This window comes from Heterocephalus glaber, unplaced genomic scaffold (assembly GCF_053883595.1).
Source record: "Heterocephalus glaber isolate CG9 unplaced genomic scaffold, H.glaber_assembly_v1.0 deba00000347, whole genome shotgun sequence".
NCBI lineage: Eukaryota > Metazoa > Chordata > Mammalia > Rodentia > Bathyergidae > Heterocephalus > Heterocephalus glaber.
Genome location: NW_028258143.1, coordinates 3525980 through 3541039, shown reverse-complemented (window position 1 = coordinate 3541039; position 15060 = coordinate 3525980). Strand labels below are relative to the sequence as shown.

Below are 15060 nucleotides of genomic sequence, written 5' to 3'. Positions count from 1 at the left end.
TCCCTACACCCATTTATCCATACAGATAAGTCTGAGATTGCAGAACTGGGTAATTGTGCTAATCCTCTGAGAGCAATAAAAAAGCAAACGACAATATTGTTTAGGAAAGTGTCCTTTCTATTTTTACTAAGTGTGGATGGGGAGAGAGGAAGGTGAGATTATAGAAAATTAATGAAATAGGCTTCATGCTCTTTTGGCACTTGTGTATTTAATCATGCCTGCTATGTGCTGCTGTTGGGGTATACTGCTAACCATATTGAGGAGAGCCATTATAGGCAATATATCTCAAGAACAAAGACGTCATATGTGTTGAATGAATGGTCTTAGTCTTTCTATTCTACACTAAGTAACGTAGAAAGGGAAAGCTTGTGTAGATCACATTGTTTATGACAATACTATTGGCCTGGTGGAAGCTTGGAAATAATATGAGTGCCTGGGTGTAGGGAAGGATTATGTGTAACAGTATATGTTATACTGACTTAGTGACACGTAGCCTGCTCACAGATTTATTTTTAATGTGGGGGAAATGTATGTTAAAGTTGCATAAAATGAAGAGTAGAATATTTTACCTCCTCAGAGCATTATTATAAATATGTAGAAAAAGTTGCCCATATGGAAAGATTGTAATAATAGTTGCTCGAAAGTTAATATTCCTCTCATTGAGTTTTGGATTGCGAGAGGTTTCTTATGTGTTTCATTTCCACCCTTCACAACAATGTAGAAGGAGACAGGGAGATTAGGTGAACAAAGAGAACAGACTTCAGAGTTAGGCAGACCTGAATGTGAGTTTTGGGCAGAACTTAGCTTCGATTTTCTGATCTGTAAAATGGAGATCATCATTGAATCTACGGATTCTTGTGGTAAGGAATAGATGAATAATGCTTTCAAAAAGCCATGCACAGTATCTAACACATATGAGTACTAAGTAAACCTTATGCATCTATAAGTATATTTTCGAGTAATGTAAACATAAAATATTTTGTTGAAATGCATATAGGGAGAGTTGATGACATGACATACAGTGAAATTACTGTCAAATTTCCTGGCTTCCAGCAAAGTCTTTACCCCACTTTGAAATCTTTTCCCAAAACTTGAATGTCTTTACTGCTCTGCCTCAGCCTGTTTCCTAGAGTCCCACTGAGGTCATTTTCACCTTTGGTAAGCTACCTGACACCCTAACCTTGTGCCCGACCCTGACTCTCTTCCATCACAACTCTCTCCCAACCCAGCTGGCACCCTGTTCCATGTCCTCAGGCCCCCGTGCTTTTCACATTCCAGATGCTGGCTCACTGATGTAATCATCTAGGTGACCTTACTTGGAAGCAGGTGTGAGGAGGACAGAGGTGGCATGAGTCTTCCTGTGCCTATCAAAAGCCAACCCTGTTACAGAAGTTTCATAGAGACAGTTCTCTTGCCTTACTGTCTAACTGATCAGCATAATTCTCACAATGAGAATTTCCTACCATGTAGCAAAAAAAAAGTCATTGGCTTTGTGGAAAGCTCAGAAGAGAATTATTTTTATATCAACATCCTAACAAGTTTAAAAGGAAGCATATCTCACACAATGCCATGAGCACCCAAGTCATTATGCTTATAAACCAAAGGAGAGTAAGATATTTTGCAGTTGGCGGGGCCCTATCTGGTGCCTCACTCACCAGTGTAAATAGCCCTACGAACTATATATCCTCTTAAGTCTGGCATGGCTTTTTTGAAGTATAGAACTCGAGGCGGGAGTGGTGGTGCACACCTATAACCCCACCACTTGGGAGGCTGAGGAAATAGGAATTCTGTGAGTCCAAGCCGGCCTGAGCTACATAGTAAGTTCAAGGACCAGCCTGTGTTACATAGCAAGATCATGTCTCAAAAAAGAAAAAAATATTGAAGTCTAGAACTGGAATCCCTGTTGCCACTACTATTAGTAAAGTATTCTAACTATTGCTGAAGTCTTCTTCCACATTTTTACTTTCCAAGATAAAAGTAATACATGATAATTACAGAAAATATAGAAAATAAATACTAAACTTTTTCCACAGAGTGAAATCGAACTACTTAGCCAGATTTACTTTGTGGTGTGCATTTGAGAAGCCAAAATAATATCAAATTTTTAAGGGAGGAAAACACAAAAGAATACTCAGTTTTCCTGAATGTATACATTATTTAGAGAGAGTAAAAATGTCTTAGAAATGGGTGACCTTTAAAAAGATGATTTATAGGGCTAGGAGTGTAGCTCAGTGGTAGAGCATGAGATTATCATAACTGAGGCCCAGGGTTTGATCTCATAGATAGATAGATAGATAGATAGATAAATAGATAGATAGATAGATAGATATGAAATAATACCACTCATGGATTTTTTTAAATAGGCTTGGAAAAATATATTTGCTGTATTTTAGGCTCTTGTAGGAGACTTGCCTGTTGTAAAATCCTCTTTTTGTATTAACTCTAAGAAAATCAGCCAGCTGTTCACAGAATTCCAAGGTGAAAAAAATGATATGGCTGAATAGACAGATCTCATGGAAGCATGCCAGTTGAATGCCTTGTTGAAAGGAGAAACAGTTGAGCTGTGGCTATTTTGTAAGAGTAAACCGATATTTAAAGCTTCTCTGTGGTCTTCACGGATATTAAATAAAATATTCTACAAAAGCATATCATAGGCAACTTAAATGATGATGACCTAGAAATATAAGGGCTGTATGAGTAACCAATGGCAAGCAAATAATTCATCCACCCTGTCTTTAAAATGCCACTATGGGTATCTTGACTGGGGGATTTCAAGTTAGGTGTGGTTAAAGTATGGACTTCAAAACCCCAAAGCCCCCAGCCTTCTCTCTGGTCAGCAAGAGCAATGGTGAGTGAGGTCTCTGCTGCCCATCCAAGCCTCTGAATGCTTGGGTCTGGTGTGCTTTGGAGCGGGGTGTGTTTTTCTGTGCTGTCTTCTGGCACTGCACTCTTTTTCTGTACATTTTGGTCCTTCACCCAACCACAATACCTGATATCCAAAGACTTGCAAGACATGATTATTTTTCCTGGAAATTGAGAGAAGTGTGCAAATTGTTATCCCCTCTCTCTCTCTCCTCTCCTTCTCCCTCTCCCTCTCTCCCTCTCTCCTTCTCTCTCTCTCTCTCTCTCTCTCTCTCCTTCTCTCTCTCTCTGACTCCCTCTCCTTCTCCCTCTCCCTCTCTCTCTCTCTCCTTCTCTCTCTCTCTCTCTCTCTCTCTCTCTCTCTCTCTCTCTGACTCCCTCTCCTTCTCCCTCTCACTTCCTTTTTCCCCCCAAGGGATGAGGGTTGCAAGTTGTTTGAAATAAGCCAGAAGCTTAATAGCTCCTTTGCTTGTGTGTTTGAAATGACACCCTCATCACTTTGAAGAGCTAATGTACTTCCTATGGGCCTGAAATTCTTCAACTGGACTCCTGTGGCAGAATTTGGCCTGGTAGTTAAGAAAATGAATTACTCTGATCACAAGGGTGAAGCAATAGTTCCCAACTCCCCATAGTAATCATTAAAATGTCATCTACTTAGGAGACATCTTGGCACAGGATTTATAAGGTCTGTGAGCTAGGGACTAAGATTCAATGATCCTTCCCGTGGTGTATCCTTGTTTCAGGAGAAGGCTTTGGGAGATAAGGTTTTAAGATGGGAGTGAAACTATTACTTTAGATCTTTATATTTCACATTTGAATGGTAACATTTACCACTGAATCACCGAAAACAAAGCAAAACAAAATAATTACTGTCCCGTCTATTAGTGTCTTCTTTATTGCTAGTGAAGTTCCACTTCCTAGGACTATTTCCCTCATAAAAGGTGCATTTTTTAGGCTGCCCTACCCTTCTGCACTATGAGTCTTGGCCTTTTACCTAGTGGAAAGAATTGAGGATTTGGAATTGGAAGACATAGGCTCAAATCCCAACCTCAGCCCTTAGAAACTATTCAACATTGAGAAAATCTTTTAAAGTCTCCAACCATCCCTTTTGTTCATGTGTGAAATAAGTCAAATAAATTCATATTTGTGAAAATGTGTGTTAACTGTAAACTCCTACCAACTAGTTCTTTCAGGAAGTTTTATGTGAGTGTCAGCTGTATTCCAGGCCTAGACAAGATCAAGACTTAGCAAATTATGGCCCTTGAACCACATCTAGCCTTCCTCCTTTCTTTGTCAATAAAGTTTTATTAGAATACGCACCCCTATTTGTTTATATATTCCTTGTGAATGCTTGCACACTACAATGGTAAGAGTTAGATACAGCAAATTGAACAAGAATTTGCACTATGTGAGGCTTATAATAAAAATTTTCTGAACTCTCAATTCAATGCTAGAGGCATGAAGCACCAAAGAAGAGATAAAATTTAGCTTAGAGAAAGCAAAGCACAAGGCACAGGTTACCTTTGAGGATGTCAGTTTGACAGACAGTATAACTACACACTGTCATCACATGGTATCTAAAGAGAATTGGTTCTAGGACATCCTCCTCACACACTCCCATGAATATCAAAATGCCCAACTTTCTTATAGATAATGATGTAGTTTTTGTATTAACCTAGAACATCCTTTTGTATACTTTAAATCACCTCTAGGTTACTTATGATACCTAATGAAATACAAGTGATATGGAAATAGTGGTTGTACTGTATTATTTAGGAAATATGACAAGAAAAAAACTCTGTATGTGCTTAGAGCAGATTGAAAAATTTTAATACTACTCATTAGCCTTTGGTTGAATCATCCAATACTGAAACCACATATCCAGAGGCTGTGACTGTATTGTGTGTCCTGAGGGTCAGAGAAACTATTGTGTGCTAAAGAAATGACAAGTCCTCTGAAATGATTAGTGAATTAGGAATCCTAAAGGGAAGGAGCAGAATATGAGTCTGCAGTGTTGTAGACAAGTTAAATTGTCAAGAACAAGCTTGTGTTTGCTGAATTTCTTTGTGTTGACATCAGGAAAATCACTGAAGGATCTGAAACAGGGAGCTAAAGTCATAAGATTTGTATTCATAGAGATCAAAAATAAACAGGATAGCTTCCAAGGGGCACATATAGTAGTCCAATCTAGAAATCCCAAGCTACATGAATGGTGAGAAGAACTAGGAAAACAGATGGATTCAGGAAGCACTGTGGAGGTAGAATTTGCAATACATACAAAGTGCATAAGGAGGCTAGAGGAAGGGGCTTTGAATGGCCCACAGGATTTGAGCTAGTGATACCTGTAACTCATATACTGGAAAAGAACCAAATTGTAGACATGACAGATGATAAAATTCTTAGAACAAAGTGTGATTTGGTCATTGTATTCTATTAATAAAGTCTGATAAAGTCTGATAAAGGATAAGAAATGTAGACTGGAAGCACAAGAAAGTTGAGATCTAACTATAAATTTGAGAGCTGCCGGTTTAAAGATGGCAGTGGGATAAGGTTATTTTATTAGTCAACTTTGTCATTATTAAGACACAATACCCACCGCCCACAATTTAAAGGAAGAGAAATTTCATTTAACTATTGGCTTCAGAGATTCAGTCCATAGGTGACTGGCTCCAAGACAGAAACATTATGGCAGAAAGTGTGGCAGAATAAAGATGCTTAGTTCACAGTGGTAGGGAAGCAGAGTAGGGGAACAGTGCCAGAGAGAGACTGATGAAGGACCAACCAAATATAGTACCTAAGGCCATGCTTCTGTGACCTACCAGGTGGTATGGTCTACTAATCTGCTAGGCCTTTCTTAGTCCAATGAAGTTGACATATCAGGATTAACAGTCATAGTCATGAATAAGAGCAAGGGATAGTGTGAAGAGAGCTGAGAACAAATTCCTGGGGGCTTCTGATGTGGAAGAGGTGGTCAGAGGAGGAGATACTGCAAAGCATGGCAGGTATATTGATAGAGAAATATGTAGCAAGAACACAAGTACTGTATTTTGTGATTAAAATAAATAGTTCCACCACAAAGGAGGCCTAGAAAATTCTCATGATAATAGCAGATGGGGAGATTTCTAGCTATGAAAGATAGCACTCTATATATATCATAGTCACCTGAAAATATTGGTAAGAATGGAAATTGAATAGAATTGACTTGGCTCCTTTTACCATTAGAGCATTGGCTCTAGTGGACAGAGTCTGTATAATTTTTATTCCTGCTGGTACTAGTCCCAAGAGACGAGTACAGTGTCCCACACATAGAGATTCAATTTTTTTTGTAGAATAAACCAAATCCCATGACTTCATTAACAAGATGATGATAGTATAATAGTGAGCAAATGGTTCCAGGTAAGATCACCTTAGACTTGGAATATTAGAAACCATATATTTCTGACGAAGGGAATATTTCATTCTGATGTTGCTGCTAATAAATTTTTCTCAAGTATGTCTGTCCTCATCTGATCTTTCTCTTTTCATCATGAAGAAGATATGAGCAGCTCTCTTATAATTGTAAAGAACCCAAAATTAACACTAAGGTCCCATGCTAATAACATACAAGCACAACAACAAGTAAGTAGTAAAGTGGCTGAGGGAGCATTAGGAAACCTGTAACCGCCCATCAATAACTTGGAACTTGTTAGAGTAACTGTACCTCTACATGATCAGATTGCCTGTACTTAGGACTTCTCTTTTTTTTTTGGTACCAGGGATTGAACTCTGGTCCTTGGGCTTGCGAGGCAGGCGGTAGAACCACTGAGCTAAATCCCCAGCCCGAGGACTTCTTGATTATTTGGAATTAGTACTGGGTCTTGGAATACAAAAGCTTATTTTTATATCATTTGTCATTTTTCCACTATTATATAAAAGAACCTCTACTGGTCCTGACTCCTATTGAAGAAACTCCAACCTCTCCATTCATCATTTCTTCCAGATCCAGTAAAATTTCATACTGAATCATTTAGTAAGATGGAGCATAATTAATTAATTAATTAAACTAAGTAGAACAAGGACAAGAAAAAGAAAAGTGCCTTGATTACAAAAGCTTGCCTTCCCCTTGCAAATGCACAAGGAAATGTGGTTCTTCTGCTTATGGAGAGAGAAACACACAACAGACTTCAAAGTGGAAGGGGGAAAAAAATCAACCAGACCTCAAGTCACCTGATTTCCAGTCCTCTCGACCACACTCTGCTTTCTTGCCAATACCAATACTCAATTGTGTTTCCTGGGAAGAAAAAAATGGGTAACACAAAGAGTGAGAAGGAAGAGCCAACTGTGACAGAGGAATGGGGCCATCTCTCAAATTCCCTTTTGTATTGAACACCAGGTATCATCCCAGCCTCTTAAATCAAATTACCTAATTATCCTAACTAGTAGCCCTCCTATTTATGTAAAAGGTTTTATATAAGTGTATCTGCCTTCCTCTCTTTCCTTTATTACATTGCTTTTCATTTTAAAAGCACTGTGGGAATTTCATCTTTAAAGGTTCTTTCTAAAAACAAGCTCCTGGTCAGCATTCATTAATGCTTGTGTGTGCATGCATGCATGTATTTGCACACTTAGAAAGACCATGTTTCTTAAAAGGAACTGATGGTGCTGCCTTTTGCCACCTTTTTTCTTTAAATGGAAAGCACTGAACCCAGATGCCCAGCCACGGAAGACATTCTTCCAGAAGTAGCATCTGGCTTCCTGGCAAGCCCTTCCGGCAAGTTGTTTGGGGAGTGTTGCTGTTGTCTCTGGATCTGTCACGTGTACCAGATAGCCTGGCCTTTCTGGCTGGCATGTCCAGGCAGCTGCCAATTCCTTCTGGTTCACCTTTCATTCTGAGAAACTAGTGCCCTCATTTTCATGTCTTACTGGACTTGTTTTTCTCCCTACTGTCCATTAAAACTCCAAGACAAGCCTAATTCCTCATAGCTTTCTGCCTATCAACATTATTATCTCAGGCCCCTGTCTTTTGAACTCAAGTGAGTTCCTCAGCCATTTAATCTTACATTAAAATAGATTACTTTTAATAATATTTCTTAGCCACTTCTTGTTCAGTGAAGCTCCTTGTAAACTGTGGGGTTGTTCCCTGAAAAGAAAAACAAAACATTCCATCCTAGTAATTTATTCTGGTCTGTATACAAGACATGAAAGTATTCTTGACATTTGTGTATTATTTAGTTAAATCATATTGGCTCCCCATATCCTTGTCACACCAAGAACAAAAGAACATCCTAGGACTGGAAAAGACGAGACAACACTGCATTTTGTCAAGGTCGTGAGGCATTTACAAATAGCTTCCAGTTTAGGAAACTAAATTCTTTAAAGTAGCTTCCTTTTTTTTACCTGTTAATATGTTTTTCTAATTGTGAAGGATTTTGTGGGGGTTTTTTATGGATAATTGTTAAGAACACAGAGTCCAATGGTAGCCCACGCAGCATGAAGCAATGACAAGGTGCTGACAAGTCCGGCAGCAGTACCCAGAATGCAGAGGGGAAAGCAGAAATTAGAGCTGCAGGGTGACATCCAGGAATAGTTAACACGGGGTAGCTGCAAATTTCCATGTCTTTGTTTTTTTTTCTTTATGCAAGAAAAAGTACAGATTATGTATGATATTTCAGATCTCAAGACTGTAATGTCTTAGCTAAGAAAAGACTGGACTTTAGCAGAGGACAGGAGAAATTATTAGCAATAAATAATAATTTGTGGTCAGTAGCAGGCTTACCTCACACTTGACTTTGGAATGCTTTATAACTAAAATCATGAGCTTCGCTTGAATTGGAGTCTTTGGGGACAGGAAAAGGAGTTCACAGGCTTTTTGGGTGAGGCCATTGGCAAAAATCTCCTTGGAGGCCGTCTACATAACTATGGAGTCCAGTTAAAGACAAGAATTTGAGTCAACAACGTTTCTGATCTGTAATTTCTGCCCAGGTTCATTTGTTAATATGTACCAAGGGACTTAAACACGTATGCAGCACTCAAAGCTCTACACAAAGCCTTCGTGTAGAAACTCCAGTCTGTCGCATCTCATGATCTCATCCCTTCTGGGTCCTGCCCACATTCTTCATGACACAGCTGTTTTCCTGATGTTTTGCTCTTTCTCTGCCTTTCTTGCCCGTGTCTTCATCATCCTCCAATTCTTTCTCTTATTCTTTACTCTGAGAACTTTTTTTGAGATCAAAGCATTGTTGTCCCCACCATGTATCCATCCGTTTATTATGAAACAAATACATACACTATCAGTATTTATTTTTGTGAAAGATGCTGAGCTGGAAATGAAGACAATTTTTACCGGGAAAGCAATAAACCCTTTGAGTTTGGGGACCTTGTTCAGTTATACTGCTGACCTCTCTGCCTGTATCTGGGAATGGTCCATCCCACCAACCCATTCTCAGGCCCAACTTCATAGTTCTACATCCCTTCTCTTCTAAACAGGGATTTAGAAACCATCCTATCATTTATAGACCATTGATCAGATTGAGTAAACTTCTGCTCTTCTCTTCTTACCTCTGTCAGTAAGACAAGTAAAACACTTGGAGACATAACCATTGCAAGGATAAGCAAGACAAAGGCACTGATATTCTGGCACTAAAAATATTTTCCTTTTCTGCTTCCCGTGAATTGGAAATACACACCTCTTAATATCTCCTATCAATTTTATTCACACACATGTTTATTTCCTTCACTGATTTTCAATTGTCTCCCATGGCATTTAGAATAAGAAAAAATAAAAGGAATTACCCTAAAGCAATATTTTTTTCCATTTCTTAAATTTTGAATCTTTTTAAATAGCAAAACATTTATTGGTACATTTTAGGTGTATACAGTGATAACACTCACAGGGAGTTTACACCTGTACATGATACATCGCACCTCTTTTTTTTCCCATTCCTTCCTCCCCTCACACCCCATCTCCTCCCTAGGAACAAAAGCTTTGTTTCCATTTTTCCTTCTATTTTCACTTTTTTTCTTGTCCCTTCCTTCCTTTCTCTCCCTCCTCGTTTGTTCCCTTTCGCATTTGAACATTTTCCTCTGATTTCCCAACATCTATTATACATTTTAGTCCTGATTTCTACTTTCAGTTTCTCACACCAGAGAAACAATGTGGTATTGAAATATGGGTGTCTGATTGATTTCACTTAAGAGTATGGCCTCAAAGTCCAACTGTTTAGCTATAAATATCTGAAGCTCATCCTTCTTTATGGTAGAGTAGTGCTCCATTTTATAAAAAAACACATCTTTATCCATCTGTTAGAATTTTAACCAATGAATTCCTGTCTCTGTTCTTCTGTATCATTGCACAACAAATTTGTTCACATAGTGAAAAGCCATCCAAAGTGACACCTTACCTCAATCTGAACTTTTCTCTAATTGAACTTTGTTTAGCAGTCATTTTACATCTCAGAAAAATTCACCTCCTAAGCACATCTCTCTGGTGAGACCACAACTTGGCCTGCTCATCCATCTTCTCCTGCTTCTTTTTAATGTCCAGCTGCCATTTCAGTTCTGTAAGCGCTTCCTCAGTGCTGATCTTGACTCTTCAAAGGGGAGTTCATTCTTTTTCTCTCTCTCTCCCGGTACCAAATTTCCTGTTTAGGGTCAGACATCCCTCACAGAGAAAGTGAGGCACTTTACTGGTAGTTGACGTGTTCCACTATATTTTTCTAACTAGTGGGAAAAGAGAAATAAGCCAGGCATGGTGATACAGGCCTATAATCCCAGCACTTCGGAGACTGGGGCAGGAGGATTACCGTGACTTCAAGGCCAGCCTGAACTAATAGGGAGACCCTGTCAAAAAAAAAAAAGAGAGAAAGAAAGAAGGAAAGAAAGAAAAGAAAAGAAAAGGAAAGAAAAAAGAAAAGAAGAGAAATAAAATGCATGCCCAGTGCTCTCTGACCTCACCCTCCCTTCACGCCATGTTGAAGATAACCAGTTCCTGGAGTGCCGAGCTCTTAAAGCAATTCATGCTTCCCTAGCAGTCACTAGAATTTACTCTCCACCTTAAAGGGACTTTACTCTTCATCTGCTCTCTTCCTGTCAATCGGAAGGCCTGTTTTGTGTAGCACCTCATCACATGCTTTTTATTCTCCACATGCCTCACCCCCATGCACACCTGTAATAAGCTACGTAAGCCTAGAAGCAGGTGGCTACAGAGAGAAGCTAAGGAAGTGGTTTTTATTGTGTTCTAAGAATTTCTGATCTCAAAGCACTTTTTCCCAAGAAGTGATAACATAGAAGAAAACAGCCATGTGGTTGTATGTGGGACTGCCGCATTGCAGAGAGTGGGAGTAGGGAACAAAATGACCAGAGGGGACATTTTGCTCATCATGAACACCGCCACCTGAAAAACACCAGCTAATTAGCTGCCTATAGCCACACAGCATAGGAGTTTAGTACAAGAAGTGAACAATACCTAATTGAAACTACAGAGCAGACTTAGGTAGGCTGAAGGCAGTTACACAGATTGGAAGTCAGCCAGGACACCGGGGTTAACAATCTCTTCTCTCACAAAAATCACCACAGAAACTTTAATGACCACAAGTGGTGAGGCCTGCCACCCTGCATCCCATCCTACAAGCACAACTATCACAGCCCAGGCTACCTCAGAAGGGCTTAATGGAGTTGACTAACTGGAAAGAAAAAAAAGAGCACCTTCTATCCACACAGATATAGCCGTATCATGTGACTAATTCACTATACTAAGGAAATACATTTTGGTTTTTATTGTTGTTGTTTTCTTTTATATTCGTACACATTTTCAGTACATAATGACTACATTTACCGTAGATGGAGTGTCTAGGGGAGGACACAACACCTCATCATTCATTTTGGTCCTCTACCCTTCCCATTCCTCCCCAGTCCTTCCATCTCTTAGCCCCTTTTCCATGTGTAAAAGCTCTATTTCTCAGGGAGCGTATTGTGAAGGACTAAAATGGAGAAGGCTTCAAATGGTCAAGGACATTGCGGGAGTCGAGTACTGGTCAATGGAACCTGGGAGGCTCCCCCTTACTGTTGGACCTCTGGCCAGCACTTCGGCCCCATGAGCATCCCCAAAAGAAGCTCAGGGCTTCTCAAACTTATCTTGTTTATGTATTAAATTACCTGGAGATCTGGCTTAAACATGTAGATTCTGATTTAGACCTGAGATTCATAAAGAACAAGTCCCCAGGGGACACCACTACTGGCCTAGGGAACCAAACTTTCAGCAACCAGCCTCTGCAGAAAGAGAAAAGTTCTGTATGATCCTGGAAAGGAGAGGCTGGGCAAAGAGGAAGATGACTTTAAAATGAGATTTGGGACCCAGAATTATCAGACTGGCTTCATTCAGAACAGGGACTAAATGAATCAGAAACATGGAGAACTCGGAGTAAATCCAATCTAAAACCTACTCCTAGAATGAGTTTCACTATGGAGGCAGGGGAAGAGGCATATTGAATTTAGCACCTGAATGTGTTTCATGAATGAGAAGCCTACTCTGCACAGTGTGTTTTCCAGTCACTGGTTAGTGCTGCAGCAGAGGGTTGCCTACAGTGGTCTCTTATGACCCCCACCAACCAAATTGTCGGGTTTTCAAGACATATCAAGAGAAAAAAGCAAAATGCAGATCTTCAAAGCTTAACCCCAGGACAGTAAAGGGAGTGATAATTTTCCTTCAAAGCTTTGCAAAATGAAACCAGAGTGGCTAAAAACATCAGGGAATGGGCCATGTTTAAGTTTCTATTATGCAAACATGGTTATTGTTATGTGCTACTGAGGCTTTTGTGATGAAGCCTGAATGTACCATTAAAGACTCCTAATTGTTGGCTGGATTAATGATTATATTCTTTAGTTATTTTCTAAGTGCTTCTTACACTAATATCTACATATTTGGTAACTTCTTAATGATAGAATTCACTTTAATTGTTTGAGACAAAACATATAGACACATACACACAGACTTAAAGAGCAAGACCCAATTAACCCCATAGAAAAACAGTATGGTTTCCTCCATTTATACATGCTGTAAACATACTGTAAGATAGAAATAGCTGAAGTTTAAATGTACATTTTATTCTCATATATACTTTATTGGTTTAGCTGCTTAAATGCTATTACTTGTCAATAATACATAAATTTAGGATATCTTTCCAAATATATCACTTGCAATGTTCAGTTTTTAAAACTGTCATGGTAAAGCACCTATGCAAAAAGATAAATATAAGCAAAACTCAACATGGTCTTTGAGGTTCCTGTTTTGTGCTCCATACCCTACTAGGAAGACTTGAGGAAGGCTTGAGAAGACCAGAGAAGTATGAAATAGGAAATCTAAGGATCTGCCTTTACAAAGTACCAATCAAATAGGTGATAAAGACTTTTTAAAAAGAGGAGAAGATAATTAACTGTTAAACAGTTCATGCAGAATGATTCAAATGGGGGAAAGGGGGCTAAAATACTTGAGAAGTCTGAAGAAAAAGGTAGAGCTGAGGTTTGGCTTTGAAGCACAGGTAGGATTTGGGAAGTAGAGGGATTTTCAGGGGATGACGTGAGAAAAGTCTTGTGTGAGCCAAGATGGGATCAGGAGCACTCTGGGCTATGGCAGGAGGCAAAAGAAAAGGAGAGACCCCAGGCCAGGGAGGAGCCAGGATGCGGGTAGTGATGGCAGGCCTTAGAAGCCAAGGCAAGTTATTGACCAGTTAAAGAATATAAGCTCTGCTTTTGGTTTTTGTCTAAAGTGTCTCAAACAATTTACCCAATGGTCATATATAAAGCAGATCTGGAGATGGAGTGTCTAGAGGAGAAGGCAGGAACCAGGCTGAAGAAGCAGCCTTTATCTAGACTAGCTAGAGTACAATTGTCCCAGTGCTGGCTGTGGTGTCCAATGGGTACAGAGATATTTTCTGGGGGTTTTGACATGATGTGTGACATGATGTGTGGGAAGGGGTTGAAACAGTGCTGGAGTACCCAGTGTGGAGACTGCAGGGAGTGATCATGCTACTGGTAATACTTACTCATCCGTGGGCTCTTATTGAGCACCAACTACATGCCAGGTCTATTCTAGGAATTTATCATAGATCATAAAGGTCACAAAAATCACCTTACCCTCATGGAAGTTACATAAAAACATAATCTATATAATATGAACAAATAACTAAAATCAGCATTATTGACAAAGAGACGTTATCGCATATTAGACTAAGCAGCCAGCAAAGTATGGCAGAGAAAAAGGATTAAGTGGAGCAGAGAAAGAAGGTTAATCCTACTGTGGAGTGTGCAATAAAAATAAGGTCACTGCAGTAGACCTCATTAAGAAGGTGGGATTAGAGAAGATTTTTGGTAAGGCAGGGCATGAGTGACCAGGATAGCAGGTGCCGATGCGGTGCCAACACCTAAGACATGGGTGTGGGAGACCGGGCAAGGCAAGCAAGGTAAGGAAGGGCAGCCAGAGAGAGACCTTGACAAGACAGGATCATATATGACCTGAGGGACTCTTATGAGGACTCAGTCTTTTCCTCAAGGCTAAAAAGAAAGGCAGTAGGGAAGTCAGTTGCAGACTTTTGGGTAGGAATAACATAAACTAACTTCAGTTTTTAATAGATTCTTGGGTAGAGAGTACATTCTGGAAGGGGAATGGGAAAAATATTTGAATTACCCAGTTATCAATCTAATTAGAAAGACTTATTCGCAAGTGCAAAGTACTCCATGCTTTTGACTCCGACAGCAGAGCGATTCTAAAAGACTTGCTGCAGGAGGAGCTTGGCTGTAAGCTGCCAGAACAGTTTTAGACATGCCATTTCGCCACTCAACCATTGCTTTATCATCTTTAGTGTAGGATTTAGTCTTATCTTCGTGCATGTGTATGCTCATGTATGTGTGTATGTGAAATCTAATGGAAGCCAAGAATACATATAGCCAGCCCTCCATTATCTGTAAGTTCCACATGCAAATAGTTAATAAAATTATTCAAAGTAATTATGTCCATGTTTAATATGTCCAGTCTTTTCTTGCCTTCATTCCCTCAACAATGCATTTGACAACTATTTACATAGTACTTGCATTGTATTAGGTATTACAAGTCAACTTCAGATAATCTAAAGTATAGAGGGACATCTGGATAAATGCTTGCAAATGCTATGCCATTTTATATGAGACTTGAACATCCTAGAACCAATCTTCCAAGGTTACCCAGGG

At 39.5% G+C, this 15060-nt stretch overlaps 1 protein-coding gene and 1 pseudogene across 2 annotated transcripts in view; one reads left to right on the top strand and one right to left on the bottom strand.

The window, feature by feature from the left end:
• The window catches only part of Arhgap15 (Rho GTPase activating protein 15), a 609508-nt gene that overhangs the window by 551156 nt on the left and 43292 nt on the right, over positions 1-15060 (top strand). The gene's annotated exons all lie outside the window — the stretch shown is intronic.
• Positions 1500-1610, bottom strand: LOC147829837 (small nucleolar RNA U13; annotated as a pseudogene).